The sequence below is a fragment of the Puma concolor genome, chromosome A2 (genome assembly GCF_028749965.1).
Source record: "Puma concolor isolate L17-30 chromosome A2, mPumCon1.1.hap2, whole genome shotgun sequence".
Taxonomy (NCBI): domain Eukaryota; kingdom Metazoa; phylum Chordata; class Mammalia; order Carnivora; family Felidae; genus Puma; species Puma concolor.
Window position 1 is genome coordinate 82,184,283 of NC_141668.1, and position 19,995 is coordinate 82,204,277.

A 19,995-nucleotide genomic window follows, 5' to 3' on the forward strand; every position below is an offset into this window, starting at 1 on the left:
TGAAGTATTGTCTTTCAGCTTTAACTATCTTGGAAATTGATAAAAAGCAGCATAAAGAGATGAAATAACAATGCAGCTTTGAAGTTGAATTATTCCGTTCATAGGAATTTTAAGAGACCATTTGGGCTGGGTCCCCAGGAAAGACTACTGTAAATATCAGACAAGCTGGAAGGAAGAAAAAGAATAAGAACTATGCAAAAGTATTTTATACTGTCCATAAACTGAAAAGAGCAGGAAGGTCAAAGCCAATGGGCAGTATACATATTCATGGGAGCCCTGAAAAGAACTTTCAGAGAAAATTGAACTGGACTTTCTTTTATGGCTTAAGTCTAAGTCAGCTCTCTGGGTGTCTTCTAGGCTCTAGGTTTCTCAGTGCTCCTGATCAGTCCTGCTATGTTTAAATATCTTTCACTGAATACAACACAACTCAACTTGTACACAACTTTCATTTATTGGCCACCTGATGACATAACATATTGAACATAATATTAAGGGATTGGAAGAGAGTCCTTAAAAATTAGACATTTTGAGAACACAGGAGCAGAAGAACCTCAAATGCTATGAGAATATGAAGAAAGAGACAATAGTGGCTGGGATGGGCAAGGGAAGAAAGTGCTTTGATCTTCAAAGGAAGGCAAGGCGTAAAAGAACACAGTGATCATCTTTTATTAACAGTGCAAATGCTTGTGTTCCTGTCTTCTTCCTCTTTTTATGCTTCTGGAGATCCCAACGTTGTGTGCTATTGATCTCTGTCTTCTCTATTTTGGTCAACCGTGCACTAAGTCCATGCTACTCAAAACATGTGGTTGAAGTATAGACTGCTGACAGCAGCAGCACCTGGGAGCTTAACAGAACTACAGATCCCTAGGACCTATCACAGACTTATGGAATTGGAACAGTCTCCAGATGATTCGGGCCTACATTAATGTCTGCACAGCAGTGCTCTAAGTGACTCATTCCTATAGAATTGCATCTCATTTTCATTAAGGGCACAACTTTAGATCAGCCTTACTGTATTTCATAGCTAATTTCTCAAGACTTCACTCACCCCCATAGGCTTTCTCCTGTCCAAATCCTAAGAAGGCTTACTTATTTCCAGGGTCTGTTGGCACAAGGGGTGGAGATGAGACACTAAGACACGTGGGCCCTGGAATATCAGATAAAAATTACTTAGCCCATTGATGAAGACCAACTATTACATATTTGATTGAAAGTAGAGTTTTAAGTAACTTACCCAAAGTGATACTGGCTGGATTGAAGGAGGGAGAATTTCACTTAGAAGATACTTCTATTATTCAGATTTTAAAAAGTGGTGCTTCCTGTGTTTGTTCTTGGATAAAAAAGAATATGGAAAATATCAACTGTATAAGTAGTTTTATCTAGTTTTTAAATAACATTCTTAATAGAGGGAGTGCAGTGCAATGACAGAGTATACTTTTTAGGTATTATCATCATCATCCCGTTTCCTCTAAGTTTCCTAGGACAACGAAAATACTAATTTTCCTGGAACATTCCAATAGTAGGCTTCCTGAAGTGTGGCAGGAGTATGAGATTGACTGCTTGAGTTTCTCAGCCATTTGTTTTCCAGTAATTTTATAGTATTTCAATTCTATGAAGAGAATGTGGTCATTTAAATATGTCGTATAAGTAGAACAACTCAGATTACCAACAGAAAGACGTTTTTAAATTAAACCTGCAATTTAGCAAAAACAGTCATCAAATGCTATTTCCTTGCAATATTTCGGTGCCATTAAATCCTAATAATGTGTAGAGCCAACGCTTAAAAGCACGACCACCATTAACAATGCATTCATGTGTACGTGCCATATATTTCTAAGATTTATTTTTTACTTCATCCTGGGTGGTCTACTACTGCTTTTTACACTACAACCAACTGATCCCTAAGTTCAGGGTTATTGAAAAGCATCATAAATAAAATCCATGTGTGCATTGTTTAAGTACCAGATGATATTTACAAAGGTTTCAGCAGCTTTACCAGTTCACTGCCAGCAAAAATTACCAGTGTCTACCATTAGTTGTACAATACAAATGTTTTTATAATGTTAAATTCACCCCAAGAATCTTTCCTGGCAAATTCAAGTATGACTGTAGAGGAGTTATTTATGTTGCGCTCACTGTTGCATGTCAAAGCAACAGATACTATCTGTGTAAAGCAGCACATGAACTTCTTGTTAGACTCACCATTGTCACAGATCTGTACGTTGTTATCAACCAGAATATGTGTCCTTGAGAAAAGAAAAAGTGTCTATGCTATTGTCTCTATGCAAATAGTTGATTGATTAGCAGCAAAATGTGGGCCTATTACAAGTCACTTCCAAAAAAAACATTTATAACTGAAGTACTGGATGTTTTCTGTCAATGAGATTTCAGGAAGTGAGGACTTTAAATTAAAGCTCAAGGGAGTTTCCAGCCATGGAATTTGAAAAGTGAGTTTTCTCTTAAGCTCTCTGTAAATCATTTTAAAATACTGCTGATTTGCTAATGTGTAACACAGACTCCTAAATTTTTCTTGGGGAAAAAGGATAAATTGGGAGCACTGGGAATGAGAGTCTGGGGCAGTTTGAGGTACAAGAATGTTTCCTTAGCAGACAGTCTACACTAATTGAGAAGTTGTAAGGACAGAGTAGAGTCACTACCAAAGAGGTGCTAGTTTACTGTCCTTGAGTCACGAAATAATTACTTTTGTACCATTGAGTATCAGTTTCTTCATATGACTTAATATCAAGTTATATTTTTATATTTTTAACGTAAAAGGGCAGCCCTAGGATAAAATCTCATATAGCATTAACAGCTATGTCATTAACCCAAACCCAATGCTAGAGATATTAAAAATCCCAAACTCTATTGATAGTAAGTAATCCACTCCATTCTTGGGTCTCCAGTACCAATGTGTTGTCTTGATGTATATTTGTGACAGTTTCTTTAAGGACCAATTAGCCTTTGAGAGCTATTTTGGTGACCAGGTACACTGGAGAATCCATATTCCTTTCCTGGTCAGTTCCTGTGCTGACCCCCAGAGTAGTGGCCAGTGGCTTATAACTTATAATCGTTATGTAAAATGGCCAAGGCTTTAAGTGGTCAGAAGTGTTAGAAAATTGTTCATCATGAAAAAAAAAAAAAAAAGAAAATTGTTCATCATGGCGGAAGAATGACACTTTCCATTCTGGGGCTGAAGAGAGGACCATGTAGGACAAGGGCAGAGGACAGGGGCAGGAGAACTCTGACCACTTTCAGAGAGGAAGGATGTCTCTCCAGGGCAAAACAAAAGATCTGTGTGTGCTTGAGAGGTCAGAGGACATACCAGAAAGTGGAAGTAGGGAGAGAAGTAGGAAAGAAAGTGGAAGGGTAACCAACATTTCCTTCCTTCCTTTAGGAAGTCTGAATTTTCAAAAGGAGAGTTACACTGATGCTAGAAGGAAGAGAATTTTTGTTGGGCTTAATCTCAAAAATGAGGGGATTGGTTCAGGAAGCTTCTTATTTAGCTGGAAATACAGGTTTTCAAATCTTGGTTTGTTTTATCTGTGTTCTTAAAGAGCTGTGTGCATGTGCTTGTGTGTGTGTGTGCGTGTGTGTGTGTGTGTGTGTGTGTGTGTGTCTTTTAACTAATTCAAACATGAGAGCCCTCTCTCCATTTATTCAAATTTGAAATCAGCTACCATTTAGAAACCTTAAATTCAAAGCTAAAATTACTTGTGGAGAATCTACAGTCTTTACGTCTCAAGCACCTACCCACCTTCCTCATCTTTGCATTTCATACATCGTTTGCCAATAGAATGGAATATAGCCCTTCTTTCACTAGGAATATACAGTCCAGTGGGAAGAAACCCAATAACCCTACCTTTGTCACAAAAGTCACAGGCAACTCATTTGGAAAAATAAAATGCAATATGGCACCTCACGGTTGTCAATTCTTCCTGGAAAGCCTGGCCCTCCAAGTTCTGTCCAGAGACCCTGCTGCAACCCATTTTCAGGTCCTGCTGCTCTTCTACATCCAACCCAACTCCAAGCCTCTATGACTATAGACCTGTACCCATCTCAAGCTGACTATGACACTGTTGTGTGTACTCTTTTGAGTCCATCTCTGCTGACACTTACATCCCCAACACTAGATATGTGCTCTAGGAAATCACAGTGGTCCCTGGTACCACTGTTGGTGCCCTCCCAATTCCTCCAGTGCCCCTGCCTTTCTATTCCTGACACAGTCTAGTTCCTGGCATGTCCCATTATAATTGAACAACAGAAGCAATATGTCTACACTGCTTTTTTAGATTCCCTTAATCCCTTTTAAGAGTTAATATAAACCCTGACAGACTTCAGACAAGGGGAAGGTTTGTGCCAGAGTCTTTCTTCTGTCTAATGTGAGAGTATTCAAATGCATTATTCTCATTTACTTCTTAGAGTGCATTTTTTAAAGGAGGAGATGAAAATAGGCCTCCAAGTCTTTCTTCAAACCCGTCCCATGGATGCCAAAGGAAAGAAAGTAAACCAAGTAAGTCCCTTAGGATCTACTACAAATATAGGACTGTTCCAAAAAGATTAAAAAATGTGTCTCTAACGACCTCCCAGTTTGTACATATGAACATAAAGAAAATAATTGCTATAACTGAGAGAATTTTAAAAATCTAAGTGATAGTATCATCAAATATTAAATGAGAAGTATTTGGGAGGCTGAAAGTGTCTGCCTCAAATTGTATCATCCAGATTACTGCCTCTTATGCCTGCCTATGAACCTCATTTTACCTTCACTCTCTCCCTGAGAAACCTTTTCATCTCTGCCTACAATTGTGGATACTTAGGCTCTTGTACTATGGTTACAATCTGAACCCACTTAAAAAAAATCATCCTATATACTATAACGCATTCATACCATCACCATACTCTTTGTTAACTTAGGCTTTATCAATCAGAAACAAATCCATTATGACAGACAATCATCTATCTTAGAATATGTAAAAATTAACAATGAAACACGTGTTGTGGAATTGACCCTAGGTTCAGGAAGACCAGTAGAGATTGATACATCTCATTAATTCATTCAGAAATTATTTATTAAGTCCTTACTTTGTTCTGCACACAAGAGGTTAAATCTGACTTCTAGGAGATTAAAACCCTTAAGTAGAGATAGGAGTTGAAACTGAAACATGTGATAGAAAGTGATGAACATTTTCAGAGAACATGAGGGGTACGTACTATAGCAATTGATAGATCACATTGTCTAGAAAGAATCTCAGAAGTAATTCTGGAAAAACTCCCTTCTCTCAGGGAGATTCAGTATTCTTAGCCCCATTACACAAAAAAATGGACAAGTAGTGGAAGGCATTGATTATAGGGTGCTTTTCATATCAATTATCACTGTCTCTATAATGTATAAGTTAACATAAATATTTCTCCATGGTAATTGAAATATTTATACAAATTCACTCATATAGAATGCTTTGTGTAAATATTTTTGAAATTTCAGGCATAAACATTTCAGCTTGGTAACTTTCTGTTTTTCAGTGTGCCTACTAGTAACTTATGATTTCATACCTATTAATCCCTCCTTAATACTTGTTTTGTTTTTATGTGGAAAGATCCTAGCAGTTTAGATTACTCACATCCTTCACATAACTGATGCTACGCACAATTTATATTTAGCTACATGTGTTCAGCTTTTAAAACTGTATTTCAGGAAGAGTTCAATCTTGAGAATGGGTTTGTACTGGTGGAAAGCATCAACAGTCTGTCAACTTTGCAAGTAAAGACCTCTCAGGATATGAGTATCCAGGGATTTTGCAAAGGCTATTTTCACATCATAAAATGTCTCAGTCTGAATTTCTTGGCAACTTTTGTTTTTGACATTTTATTTTTCAATTCAAAGACATCTCAATGTGTCATTATCTTGAAGAATGTAACATTACATGAATCCACATGAGTAACAAAAACTCCATAATTTTAGCCAACCTGCACCTGCCTTCTTCCCTGGAGACCCACTCCTGTGTGATTTCTTTACATGAAGTAAAATCTTTTTACAGATCATCCTACAGTAATTCCCAACTGTTAGGGAGTTGTGAAACCCTTTCGTTGTTTGATTTTTGTACTCCGCCTCTAGCATTTTGGAAAATTTTGAAGGAATTTTAATTTAATCTAATACTTTAAAAAAAAACTGTGGTGAAATTATATAATGAGCATAAAAGGAGATTGTGAAGTAATTATTAGTTCCCCTTTTTAGATTGGCCTTGTATTGCTGGACAAGGAATTCTTTCTGCAGATGATATCTCTTTCTGTACCTCTGATACATATATCATCACTCCAAGAGACCATGTTTCATTCACTCATTTGTTCATTCAGTAAATGTTTGATGGGCACTACTCATCAAACCAAGCATGGTTCTAGCTGCTGAATGTTTAGTGGATAAAAAAAAGAAGACACAATCCCTACAGTAAGCGCTTTTCCATTTCAATGTGTGAAACAGACAATAAAACATTAAACAAGTACGTAACTAGTTATCTAGTAGCCCACAATTTTCGTTAGTACCAAGCAGTGTTTTGTACATAGTGTTTAGGAACTATTTGCTGAATGAAAGATAAAGCCTGGCTTTGCTATTTACTAGCAAACTACTTGTCATCTTTGATAACTGAAAATAACAGTAGGTGTCTAGTGGGTTTTTATAAAGATTTACAAATGTTATGTACTTCATATGTAAGTCACAGTGCCTTGCCTATAGTAAATGATGGAAAATGCTCATTTATGTCAGCACAAAATTACGTGTTACACATTGTAAATGTTATGGAAATTGAAGGCAAGAAGTTAGTGGTTAGATACAGCTAAGTGGGATTGGGTGGCCCTAAGTGCACGTGAAGAATGAAATAAAAACTTGTTACTCATTCTTCATCTTCAAGGATGGTACAAGACAATTTATAACTTAAAACAAAGATATACAGAGGAGCAAGAGCGATTTCAGCTAATGCTTTGGATCAGCCTGACAAGAGACAGTGATAGCTTCATAAAATAGAACATGGGTCAGTACTGGTATGAAGGCCATAATGGCTAACCAGGCACTTCCCCAGCTGTGGATGAAAATTAGTCTCTTCCATGTGGCTTTAATATACAAACTAAGGTGGTGAAAGTACTGGGAATGGCAGATGTACCAAGTGGGGGAATAAAATGCATTACACGTATGAAAACTGGTAGTTACGTTACTTGATAGCTCCACTCTTGTACTATATCCCTTCCATTCTATTATCATTAACAATTAAGCTTTGATTACAATATACACCTTATGTATATTAATATTATATGTCATTAATTCAGCAACTTTTGAGCACCTCTAATGTGTGTTTACTTAAAACTGAAATATCACACAGAAATCCTTTAATATGGGACAAACTCTACCATATGCTATCATAATATAAATTCTCAGCTCACTGACCCTTCACATCCTTCTATTTAAATTGATTCCTGTTGTCCAACCATGTGAGAGCTTTCACTCACAAGTTTTGTTCCATGACCACAGAATCAAGTGGAAACCATTTAATGGAGAACTGGCCCCATTCAGTTTGAATCTCAACATGTGTCCTTCTCTGAATTAAGAACCTCCAGGGGGGGAAATGACGCATTGTAAATCTGTGATAGTTTCAATCAGTGTCAGTTGGTAGAACTTAACTAATGCTATTTGAGGTTGTAATTACATGGAGTCAAAGTGTTTGACATGTGTAGATTCCATACATGAATTTAGTTCATTTACTAAATTCGCCTGTTTTATTAAAAGATAGTAGGTGTCATAAATCACACAATTAAAATCCTTCACTGTAGAGAAGAACCAAATAAACTGTTGGAGAACCAAAATAAACAGGTGAATAAGTATACTTGCAAATACTGATTAATTAAACCAGCACCCAACGTTTATTTCTTTAGCCTTTAAGGTCTTACTTGTTAGAATACATAGTATGAAAAAGTATGCTTTTTTTCCTAACTTTCCTTATGAGCTATTAGAGAATAAAACCTGGTTGGATAGGGGAAAGGAAGTCATATAAAATCCAATGAATAAATGGGATAGCTTAACAAGGGAAAATGTGAACAATCTACTTACTCAGGAATGTTTTCTTAACAGCAACTCTTTTCTGCCACTATCTCTTAACTCTGAAAACCCAGTAAGGTTGGATATTTATATTTTCTTATTTGAATTGATTTCCCAAAGTCTTCGTTAATTGAGAAAGCTGATATTATATAAATTCTCCAAATGACTGTGGTTTCAAATGAGAGGTACATTTATAAAAGAACTTTAATTCCTCTACTTTTGAAATGAGAAGACTATTAATCTTAATTATATATTATTAGAGCACCTAATATTTTAAAAGTAAAATCAAACTTAAAAAAAAAAGACTTTCCCATTAGGATATAACAAAATTCTGTTTTAAATTTTTTTTTTTTTTTTTTAACGTTTATTTATTTTTTTGGGACAGAGAGAGACAGAGCATGAACAGGGGAGGGGCAGAGAGAGAGGGAGACACAGAATCGGAAACAGGCTCCAGGCTCTGAGCCATCAGCCCAGAGCCCGACGCGGGGCTCGAACTCACGGACCGCGAGATCGTGACCTGGCTGAAGTCGGACGCTTAACCGACTGCGCCACCCAGGCGCCCAAAATTCTGTTTTAAATATGGTGAATTTTTTTTTCTCCAAAGCATTTAACACTTGTTTCCTTTAAAGATTCTGTGCTTCTTATTCATTGCTAACTAAACCAACTCTGATCATTAACCAGGTATACATTTCAGTTAGCTATATAATGAAAAATATACTCTCTGGTATACTGGGGCAAAGGCTCGATCTGGAATAAACTATCTGGATAAATATTTCAATTCACACTATTTCAACCACCTCTCAATTTTTATTACTACCTTATATTAATTAAAGAGTTTTTATTACCTTGATCACATTTATAACAAATTAAATGCAGTGAGATAATAGGAAAAGAGAGTTATATTAAATATTTATGCAAAAATATGCAGAAAATAATCTCAGAAGTATTGTAGAATATCAAATAAAACTTTTATAAAGATATGTGAAATGTCAGGAAAACATATCAACCTAAAACAATTTTATACAGAATGATTTCCACTTTTCTGAAAGCTACCAGCTAGTTAATATCCCAAATTCTCCAATAGGTAAAAAAGGAAACTGCAACTTAATACTTCCATATAATTAAATTTTAATCATCTTTTAACATGTATTTCTCTTCTTAAAAAACAGAAGCATGAGGGGCGCCTGGGTGGCGCAGTCGGTTAAGCGTCCGACTTCAGCCAGGTCACGATCTCGCGGTCCGTGAGTTCGAGCCCCGCGTCGGGCTCTGGGCTGACGGCTCGGAGCCTGGAGCCTGTTTCCGATTCTGTGTCTCCCTCTCTCTCTGCCCCTCCCCCGTTCATGCTCTGTCTCTCTCTGTCCCAAAAATAAATAAAAACGTTGAAAAAAAAAAAAAAAAAAAAAAACCAGAAGCATGAAATGTCTATGCCACACATGAGAAAATGCAAGTATGAGCCTCTAAGATCTGGCTGAGGAAAACCCATTCTAGTTCTATATAATTGGGACTCTATTCAAGCTATTTTGGGCCAGGTGTATATGAAGAAAAGCAGTAACAAGATGATTTCTAAAATCAAATATTGTGACCCCAGGCAGAAAATAATACAATAAAGGTGTTGAGGAAATGCACCTGCCACCTAGATTTGTCTCCAGCAAAACAATGGCAACAAGTGGTTCAGTCCGACACTTGGTTAAGATACAGTGACATATTTGAAGGAACGATTTCATACAGCTCAAAAGACAAAGAGGCAGAGTCAATGTCAGGTTGTATAAAAAATTAAAAACCAACAGAAAGGGTTGTGTGCTCAGAAAGCCATGACCATAGGAAGCCACGTGACTCAAACCGTGAAGCCTTAACCAAAGCACCACTGTCCTCCCAGTAAGACAGGCCCTGATCTCCAGTGAAGAATACCGAGGAAAACTGACAATGAGTGCAAACCAAAAAAAACAATGACAGAAATAAAATCTTGATCCTTCAAAGGCATAGGTCATTTTATTTATTTTATCTTTGCTTATCCTCAGACAAACTTCCCAAATATGCTCCTATTCTAGTACTCGTTATATTATATATCTATACAGAGATATACTCTATATTTTTATCAGACTGGCATCTTAACCAGGTGGTGAGCTTTTTGAGAGGAAAACAAGCGTGTCCTATTTATCTTTATATCTGTAGCTCCTAGTTTGGTTCTAGACACATAGTAGTAAGTACTCAACACATGTTTAATTGATTTATTTAAAGTTAAAGTACTACCAGACACATGTTAAATTTTCTTAACAAGTATATTAGAATCAATAGTGCCATCTTTGAGTATGAATGAAAAATGTGTGTGTATGTATGTGTTTGTATATATATGGCATAGTAGCAAGTGTAAATAACTTGATATTATACTATAGCATTGGACAGAAAGGCATATTGAACACAGTTATATTTTTCTTCCCTACATTATACCCTAGAACTGCAAACACACACACACACACACACACACACACACACACACACACACACATATATTTTTTAATTGAATAAATGAAGAGCATGTGCAGAAATGGGAAGCAAAGTTCCAGAAGGTCAGTTATTTTTTTTTAAATGTTCATTTATTTTTTTTTAACGTTTATTTATTTTTGAGACAGAGAGAGACAGAGCATGAACAGGGGAGGGGCAGAGAGAGAGGGAGACACAGAATCTGAAACAGGCTCCAGGCTCTGAGCTGTCTGCACAGAGCCTGACGCGGGGCTCGAACTCACGGACCGCGAGATCATGACCTGAGCCGAAGTCGGACGCTTAACCGACCGAGCCACCCAGGCGCCCCTAATGTTCATTTATTTTTGATGGAGTGAGAGAGCGTGGGAGAGGGGCAGAGAGAGAGGGAGAGAGAGAAATATAGAGAATCCTAAGCAGGCTCCATGCTGTCAGTGTAGAGCCCAATGTGGTGCTCAAACTCACAAACTGTGAGATCATGACTGGAGCTGAAATCTAGAATCAGATGCTCAACTGACTGAGCCACTCAGGTGCCCCAAGTTATTTTTTTTTATTTTGAGAGAAATAGAGTAGCGGAGGGGCAGAGAGAGAGAGAGAGAGAGAGAATCCCAAGCAGACAGCACAACGTCAGCACAGAGTTGGATATGGGGCTTGAACTCACGAAACATGAGATCATGACCTGAGCCAAATTAGGAGTTGGACACATAGCTGACTGAGCCACCCAGGTACCCCAAGATCAGCTATTTCTGATAGACTGCAAAGAGACAAACTTTGATCAAGTAGAAGAATGTCAGCTTATCAAACTTTGGCAGAGTAGGGTTTTTAAAACATAATAGGACTGAAGCCTGAGAAATTCCATGAGGGGTTCCTGGAGTGAGAGGGAGCTAAAGTAACATTAGTAGGATTAATTGAGGTCCCACAAAAGGAATAGTCTATCTGCTAGCCTAATGAGCCCATTTGCCACCCCTCTGCCCCATCCCACATGACACATCTCTCTTCACCAAGACAAGTTATAGTATTGGTGTTTGTCTTCCGGGGTTGGAAAAAAAGATGATGTTCTAGGTGGCTGGCAATGCTGGAGAAAAGCAGCGGGAGGTGGGGGTGGGGGAGGCAGAAAGTCCAGAACAGAAGAGCAGAAACATTTCTTTCTGAGGTTAGTCTTGCCTCTCTGCCAGAATCATTGAAAACTGTGAGTAGTAGAAAGGCCAGTTGTAGTTTGAGCATTCTGCCCTCAGATAGACTTCAGAATCTAAAAGAGCTAAACACCTGAAAGAGAAGCTGAACTACAGATAAGAACTCTTTGATAGACCACAGGGCATCTTTGGAGAATCACCCCCATGAAAAAGAAACAGCAATCAGAGAAACCAGATCAAAGAGAGCAGTGATACTCAACCACTGTTGCACTGGAATCTCTTCAAAGAATGTTGAGACCTCAGTATTTGAGTGTCAGATATTATCATGTATTTGGTCCAGGGTCCTACCTGGGGATCAGAATTTTTAAAAGCTCCCACGTGCTATTAATGTGCAGCTAAACATGAAATCTTCTGTGATAGGAATTTAAAACACCTATATACTCTCATACAGTCAAAGGAAGGATTGCTTCTTTGGTGCCTATTTTGATATTCAAAGGTTTTTATAGAATTTCTGATATTATCTTTATCTTCTGCCAGTTTTCCTCTATTACCACTGACTTTTATTGGGAGAGAGAGAGGTTTGAATAAAGACAGGCTGTGTTGGGTTAGAGTATCTCCAGGGATATCCTAAAGATTAACCAAACAAAGGCCACATAAAATAGAATTCCCTTCTTGTATTCAGCAAGTTCCAATGTCTGGTCCTTACATACTCAGAAACGTGATCTGCCACATTTCAAGAACCGATATACTCGGGGATACTGACTCCAGACTGCAAAATACAATATGGAAAGCAGATGGACAACTTATTAATTTACAATCAGAAACTGTGAATGACAGAGAAAGCATGCAGAGGGAGATTTTCATTTTGCCTGGAATCAGAACAAGAGGAATTAGTGATATGCCTCAAATGGCATGTGTTTGAGAGCCTCAGCTACAAAGATTGCAATCATTGCTTCTTCATTTACTTGTTAAAAATTTAGTAAATTCCCATTGTATATATAGATAGATAGATAGATAGACAGATAATGTTTCTTGTGTCAGGGAGCTGGCATTCTACTGGTGGATGGGATGAAGAGAACAATAAAGAAATCAATACATAATCAAGAAAAATATCAAATAGTGAGTACAGTGGGTTTAACAGTGTCCCTCCAAATCCATGTCTAACCAGAACCTCAGAAATGAGAACTTGTTTGGATTGGACTTTTGCAGAAGTCATACTGGATTGCAGTGGCCCTGAATCAAATGACCATCATCCCTATAAGAAGAGGAGGAGATACAGAGAGACACAAAGTCTCTCTATGAAGATGGAAAGAGGCCAAGATTGAGTGGTGCTTCCACAAGACAAAGAATGTGAGAAGGCACTAGACGCTAGAAGACGAAAGGCAGGAGGCTCCCACTGGAACATCTGTAGAAAACATAGCCCCTGTAGCAGCTCGGCTTCGGACTTCTGGTCTCCAGAACAGAATATCTAGTTTGCGATAATTTGTTTAAAATGGTGGTCCTAGGAAACTAATACAGCAGTGATGAAGAATTAAAAAGAGAATGGAATGATAGAAAGTCAATGAATGACATTGATTCTGGGATCTGAATGAAAATAAAGAGCTAGCCACAAAACAAACAAAACAAAAAAATGAGCACTAAGAATGCTCAGAAGAAATGGCTACAGTAAAGATACTAAGGCTGTAACAAGCATGCTGTATTCCAGGAAACAAAGTTAGGCTGGTGCCCCTGGAGTTCAATTGGCTGTGGGTAGAAGGGTAGGAGACCGATTAAAGAGAAATTCAAAATGCATGTGACATAAGGATTTATGTGGATTTTAATTTTATTTTTATTTTTTTTTAATTTATTTATTTTTGGGACAGAGAGAGACAGAGCATGAACGGGGGAGGGTCAGAGAGAGGGAGACACAGAATCGGAAACAGGCTCCAGCCTCCCAGCCATCAGCCCAGAGCCTGACGCGGGGCTCGAACTCACGGACCGCGAGATCATGACCTGGCTGAAGTCGGACGCTTAACCGACTGCGCCACCCAGGCGCCCCTGGATTTTAATTTTAAACGCAACTTGAAAATGTTGAAAGATCTTAAAAGAAGCTGGAAATGGACTCAATCTGACTGAGGATTTTAAAAGACCTGTTTGTTTTTTTGGAGAAATGTATTTTGTTTGCTTAGTCCTTCAACAACTTGCATACGGTCACAGAGGGGAAAACTTGGGGTAGGCACACCATGTCATTCTGACGTCTCACTCAGCTGGGTCACAGTAGCATGTTTTAGTACCAATGAAACGGCAGTGGAAAACCTGAAGAATACAGAAAGAAGGAAATATCAGCACGAAATAATTGTCCTGAGTAGCAGGCCTCCTCTGCATTGGCTTTTTATTCACTCTCATTGCCAGCTACTGGTTTTCAAAACCGAGAGTGAAGGGGTGAGACCCATAGCTTATCCGTCGATATTACTGTAATTCTCCCAAGCTATGAATAACTCAGAAAAGTCCTGTTTGTTATCTACACAACTTCTCACAGAAGCACATAGCTAAATAGCAGTAGTATTTCTTATTAACCACACCTTATTTGAAATTTCTTACAAAATGACAAAAAAAAAAAAAAAATGCTAGCTTGAAACGATGGTTACTGGCTATCAAGTCCAAAAGGCAAGGTGTTGTGTATTACATAAGTAAACAAAGAAATTAATTACACACACACACACACTCACACACACACACACACACACACACAGGCATATATATAAAATGTAAGTGTACATATACATACATGTATATATACATTTGCATGCTAGTGATCTTAATGTTTATGATAATTCTGAACATTTCCAATGTATAACTTCATTATTTACAAATCACTAAAAGGAAAATGAATAGGAGGGAAGTACTTTGTTCTACTAATAAGAAGCAGTGATGGAGATATAGGATCATATATTGTGACCATGTGAATTTGCTAGCACATAAAGTTGAGAATAACAGCTAGTGAAGGCATGATTCTTTGGTCACCTACTTTTCAGGGGGAAAAAAAAAGAAACCTGGAGAACTTATGCTCACCTGGGGAACTTGCTCTCATCAGCTAATTTTGAGAACAGGAAAAAGGAAATTGCATCCCAGGCAGCTTGACACAAGACAATGAGGCAGTCTCCTTATTGCTTAAACACACGGCATTGTGCGAAGCCATTCTGCACTTGGCCTCTCACAAAAAGCAAAATCAGTTCCAAAGACTAGTGAAGATATTGCAGAAGGAGGATTTATTGAGCTTCATTACATCTTGAAAGGATTAGTTGCACCTGCACATAAAGAATCTCAATCGGTTCAGATAAACAGGGTGAAGGCGCCTTCTTTATTATATTTCTTTCATGGAGAGATAGGTGACTGATACTCCTGACAGCTTCAATGCCTCCAGGTTCACTGCTGAGGAACAAGAGTGCCATCTTCTGGTAGCTGAGATCACGAACGTACAGAAGGCTTTCCTGGTGAACAAAGTCAACAAAGTCAACAAAGAGAATTCAGTTATTTGAAGCTGACTTACAGAAATTGTTGAAAATATCATTTATTTCTCAGGATTTCATTCCATTCTCAATTTCATAAAATAAAGGAAAAATGCACTCTAAAAAGTAAAGTGTGTATAAGGGGGAAAAAGGACAAAGAGATGTCTTTTGACAGAAAAGTTCTAATTTTACTGTTAAGTTTTCTTTTCCTAACTTGTTATTTATATGTTCTTGTAAATGCCTTCTGGTAAGTTATCTATGCAATTATCTGGAAATTCTTGGCAAGTCAAACATAATTTTCTCTACTCAAGGACATTAATATCAATATTTTCAATTAGAGCAAGTGTAATAGCTTTATTAATGTTGATTTTTTTTCGTATTTTTAAGTTTACTTATTTTGAGAAAGAGAGTGCAAGCGGGGGAGGGGCAGAGATGGAAGGAGAGAGAGAATCCCAAGCCCCAACGTGGACTCATAGGCTCGAACACACAAACCCATGAGATCACGACCTGAGCCGAAGTCAGACGCCTAACCAACTGAGCCACTCAGGCGTTCCTCATGTTGAATTACTTAAATAAATTCTTTGTTCCAAGTAAAACACCACTCACGTATGCAAAGGAACTTCACATTTTTCTCTCAATTTCTGACCTGTAATTTTAACAGTATGCGCTAAACACTGATATGTTATTACTATTTTTTAATCACTACATTGAAAAAATACTACTTGGTCTACAAAATGCATTTTTGTTCCCGGCTACACTTACCGATTCCAGAGCCCCCACTTAATCAGAAGTTCGTATAAATTCTCCATAGAACTAAGCTGTGATAGACATAGCCAAGCACTTCCCAGATCTCCCTTCCCAGAAGGACTTAGCCCGTATTTGACCTTTAACCTCTTTAGGAATTCCTCAGCTGCACATACTGACTCTTTAACTGCTCTAGTCCCCTCCACGGTCCACATCCAACAATTGGTGGATAAGGAATACAAAGACGGGCCATTTCAGCCTAACTCTGGACAAATCTAATGGACCATTCTTAGCTCCAGAGCATTGGACAGGACTGACTTCTGCCATCCTGTGAAGGATTTGAATTCAGTCTTTGCCCAATCCTGCTTCCTCACCTTACCTTCCGCGGGTGAGGAACACAATGGTGTTCCCTCGTGAACATCTAGCAGGGTGACTCCACCGTGGAGTGGGCTTCCATGAGAATGCAAACAGCAACTCAAGCCATGAGACAGCTTTGCTGTGACCATTTACTTTGTCCTCTTCGATGGAAAAAGACTTCATTTTTTAACCTAACTAAAAATCATCTTTCTTTTAACAAATCTTTTCAAATACACGTTTAGATAACTAAAATACAATAAGAGGCATGGTTTGTGGCCACTATGTTTATCTTATATCATTTAAATGGTTTACAAAGCCCTATATATGTATGTATGTGAGTGTATTGATATAGTGACACATAATCTAAACTGGAAAACAGGTTGTTGGATCAATGTTTTAATTTCCAGCTAGTTTAACTATAGAATCTGGATGCTTACACTATGTGCCATAAAGAATATATGTTCTTAATAATTTAAGTTAATTTATTGATCTGAAATATTTTATCTTTGCAAGTTAATAAAGTATACTCAGTACCTCCAGTTTAAAAAAAAAAAAAAAAAGACAGGGACGAAGAGTTTAAGATGGGAGGAAAATGCCCTCTAGTGGTAAATATTATTAAAATAAGCAGGGTTTTTTGAAGCCTTAAACTTAATACAAGAGCATATATGTAGTGAAGAAGGTGAGGGGGAACAAACAGGATTCTGAGAATGAGAACAGGCAAAGGGGAACTTGCTTTATTATTGAATGTTACTCACATCTTTCTTTCAAGGAAACTTCAATCTCCTCATTTATATTTTGTAGACTAAAGATGGTTGCTTTCTTTCATTTTGCTGTTGCTTTGCTTTAAACATTTTAGGCACATGAGTGTATGAAACTAGAATCTTAAATCTGGCAGAGGATTCAGAGCTGAATCAACTGTCTTGAGACGTCTTGGAATACTAATTCACATACACAGCATCTAAAATTTCATATAGCGATTTTGCACGTTTTGCAAAATAACAAAGTACACAGAAACTCATTATATTACCAGTAGGAGGGATTCACTAATTTGTAGTAATTCAGAACCTTCTTCTCACTCTAAGAACATAATCTTATTGGTATAAAGATACAATAACTTGTGTAAATCCTCATAACCCTATCAATTAGATGAGCCCTGGGCAAAAGAAAAACCAATTTCAGGATCCTACAAGATCTCGTTGCCTTCATCATTGATGTTCATTGGCCTCTTTCAAATTTTGTTCCAGCATTGGACCCAATATGTTGCTCACAGATTGTTCTCTAACAACTTCAGTCTCCCAACCACACCTCCACGGTTCAGGACTTCTTATGAGCAGTTCAAGGCAGGGTGATGATTGTTGACATAAGACAGAACTCTTGGAATCTCAGCGACTTTCTATTATGAAAGTGTGTTTGTTTACTTTTGTTGCTATAAAATCCAATCTGATGTTGCTGACCAAGAAAGGGGTGAGAGAGTGTATTTCCATGCAAGTCCTATAAGGTTGCAGGTTATGGAAGGTGTTATCACCTTCAACTAATGCCTTCTAAAGTCAGCTTGGGAGTCAAAAATCACCTAGTGGAAGGGAAATATGAATGGAGATTCCAGAATTTACAAGCTGCCTTTAGAGGTTCTGTGTGTCATTTCCACTGGCATTCAGTGATGAGAAGCCATTCATATGCCACCCCTTACTGCAATAGAGTCTAAGCAATGGAGTTTGATATTATTTCCAGTGGGAGACAGAAATAGGACTGGAGGTTAGCTATACATCATTGTCATAACATTTCAGACATATCAGCCGTGAACTTTATTTATTTTTGAGCAGAAGCGAAATATCTTTGAGTCTTATTTTCCTGAAACATGAAAATGGATTTGACAAAATCTTCTTTACAGCAAAGTCTTTTTTTCCTTCCAAACTTTTATTGGAATGTAGTCGACACACAATGTTACACTAGTTGCAGGGGTACAACATAGTGACTCAACTCCTCAATAATTATGCCATGTTCCCCAAGGTGTAGCTACTGTCTGTCAACACACAGTGCTATTACAATCTCATTGACTACGTTTCCCTGTGCTGTGCCTTTTATCCTCATGGTTTATTCATTCCATAATTGGAAGCCTGTATCTTCTACTCCTGTTTACTCATTTTGCCCATCCCTTTATTTCCCACCCCTCTGGCAACCATCAGTTTCTGTGTTAATACTATAAGTCTGATTCTGTTTTTTGTTTGTGTATTCATTTGTTTGTTTTGGTCTTAGATTCAACGTATGAGTGAAATCATACGATATTTGTCTTTCTCAGTCAGACATACTTCCTTTAGCGTAATACCCTCTAGGTCCATCCATGTTGTCACAAGTGACACAGTCTCATCCTTTTTTATGACTGCATAATATTCCTTTGCGTGTGTGTGTCTGTGTGTGTGTGTGTGTGTGTGTGTGTGTGTCCATACCATATCTTCCATTCATCCATCCTTGGACGCATATTGTTTCCATATCTTGGCTATTGTAAATAATGCTGCAATAAACATAGGAGTGCACATATCTTTTTGAAATAGTGTTCTTCTTGGGGAGAGGGTGTAAATATACAATAGTGAAATTATTAAGTCATATGATATTTCTATTTTTACCTTTTTGATGGACCTTCATACTGTTTTTCACAGTGTCTGAACCAATTTACGTTCATACCAGCAGTGCATGAAGGTTCCCTTTTCTTTATGTCCTCATCAACACTGTTATTTCTTATCTTTTTTACTTTTGCCATTCTGACAGGTATAATGTGATGCCTCACTGTAGTTTTGCTTTGTGCAGTAGAATCTTAAGGTTCATAAAAACGATTTATGTAAAAAGGACTAACTCAGTGTCAGGCCTCCAATAGATGCGCACTTGGAATATTTTTGGGGGCGGGAAGGGCACAAGTGGAGGAGGGGCAAGCAGAGGAGGACAGAGGATCCAAAGCAGGCTTTGCTGTGACTGGCTGACAGCCTCAAGCCCAGTATGGTGTGCGAACTCACGAACCATGAAATCATGAACTGAGCCAAAGTCGGACGCTCAAATGACTGAGCCACCCAGGTGCCCCAAGTTTTGAGTTTTTAAAAATGTATGTATTCCCAGAATATCATAAACCCTGAAAATCTTCCTAAATGACTATATAACTGATTCTTGGGAATATTATCTAATAAGATCAATGTATCATCCCTCTGTCATATCATATTTCTATTATTAGTAGATTTTACACACATAGCGTAATGCAGAGTACTGACTCTGAATTTGAGAATTCCACAAGTAAGTTCAAGCCAAAATGGGATAGTATTTTAAATACTGCATCTAAATAGGTGTGTGGCTTTCTCAAGAAGAAGGGAACATGAAGTGAAATGATCAATTATGTTATAGTATTGAAACTGGATGTGGACAGTCCTGGGTCCTCCCTAATATTTCATGCTTGGCAACAGGGAGTTGGCAACTGGGGAGTTGAAGCTGTAAACTAACACATCGTATAATCTAAACTAAGCTCTAAACCTTGCTGTGTATCTTCTCTATGTAAAAGAGTTTTCAGTGTTGTCAAAGTATTCAGTATATTGCTTTATACACTGCATAATATTAATTATCCACGAAGTTAACATTCCTCCTTCTATTCATTTGATTCAGAGTTCCAATATGATGCCACTGGTCTGTTTACAAACTTTTCCTGTAACTTTCTTGTTAGCCTAGCATACATTGATAG

General features: G+C 37.8%; 1 long non-coding RNA gene across 3 annotated transcripts in view; it reads right to left on the reverse strand.

The window, feature by feature from the left end:
* Positions 1–1,233: 1,233 nt before the first annotated feature.
* Positions 1,234–19,995, reverse strand: part of LOC147583283 (uncharacterized) — an 87,883-nt gene continuing 69,121 nt past the window's right edge. For 2 of the 3 annotated variants that reach the window (XR_015243018.1, XR_015243023.1), the window contains 2 exons: positions 14,743–15,161; positions 1,234–1,330 (listed from right to left, as the gene is read on the reverse strand). This is a non-coding gene — a long non-coding RNA (uncharacterized LOC147583283). Of the gene's footprint in view, positions 1,331–13,735; positions 13,987–14,742; positions 15,162–19,995 lie in introns of those variants that run through there. The other variant, XR_015243029.1, reaches the window with a different exon arrangement.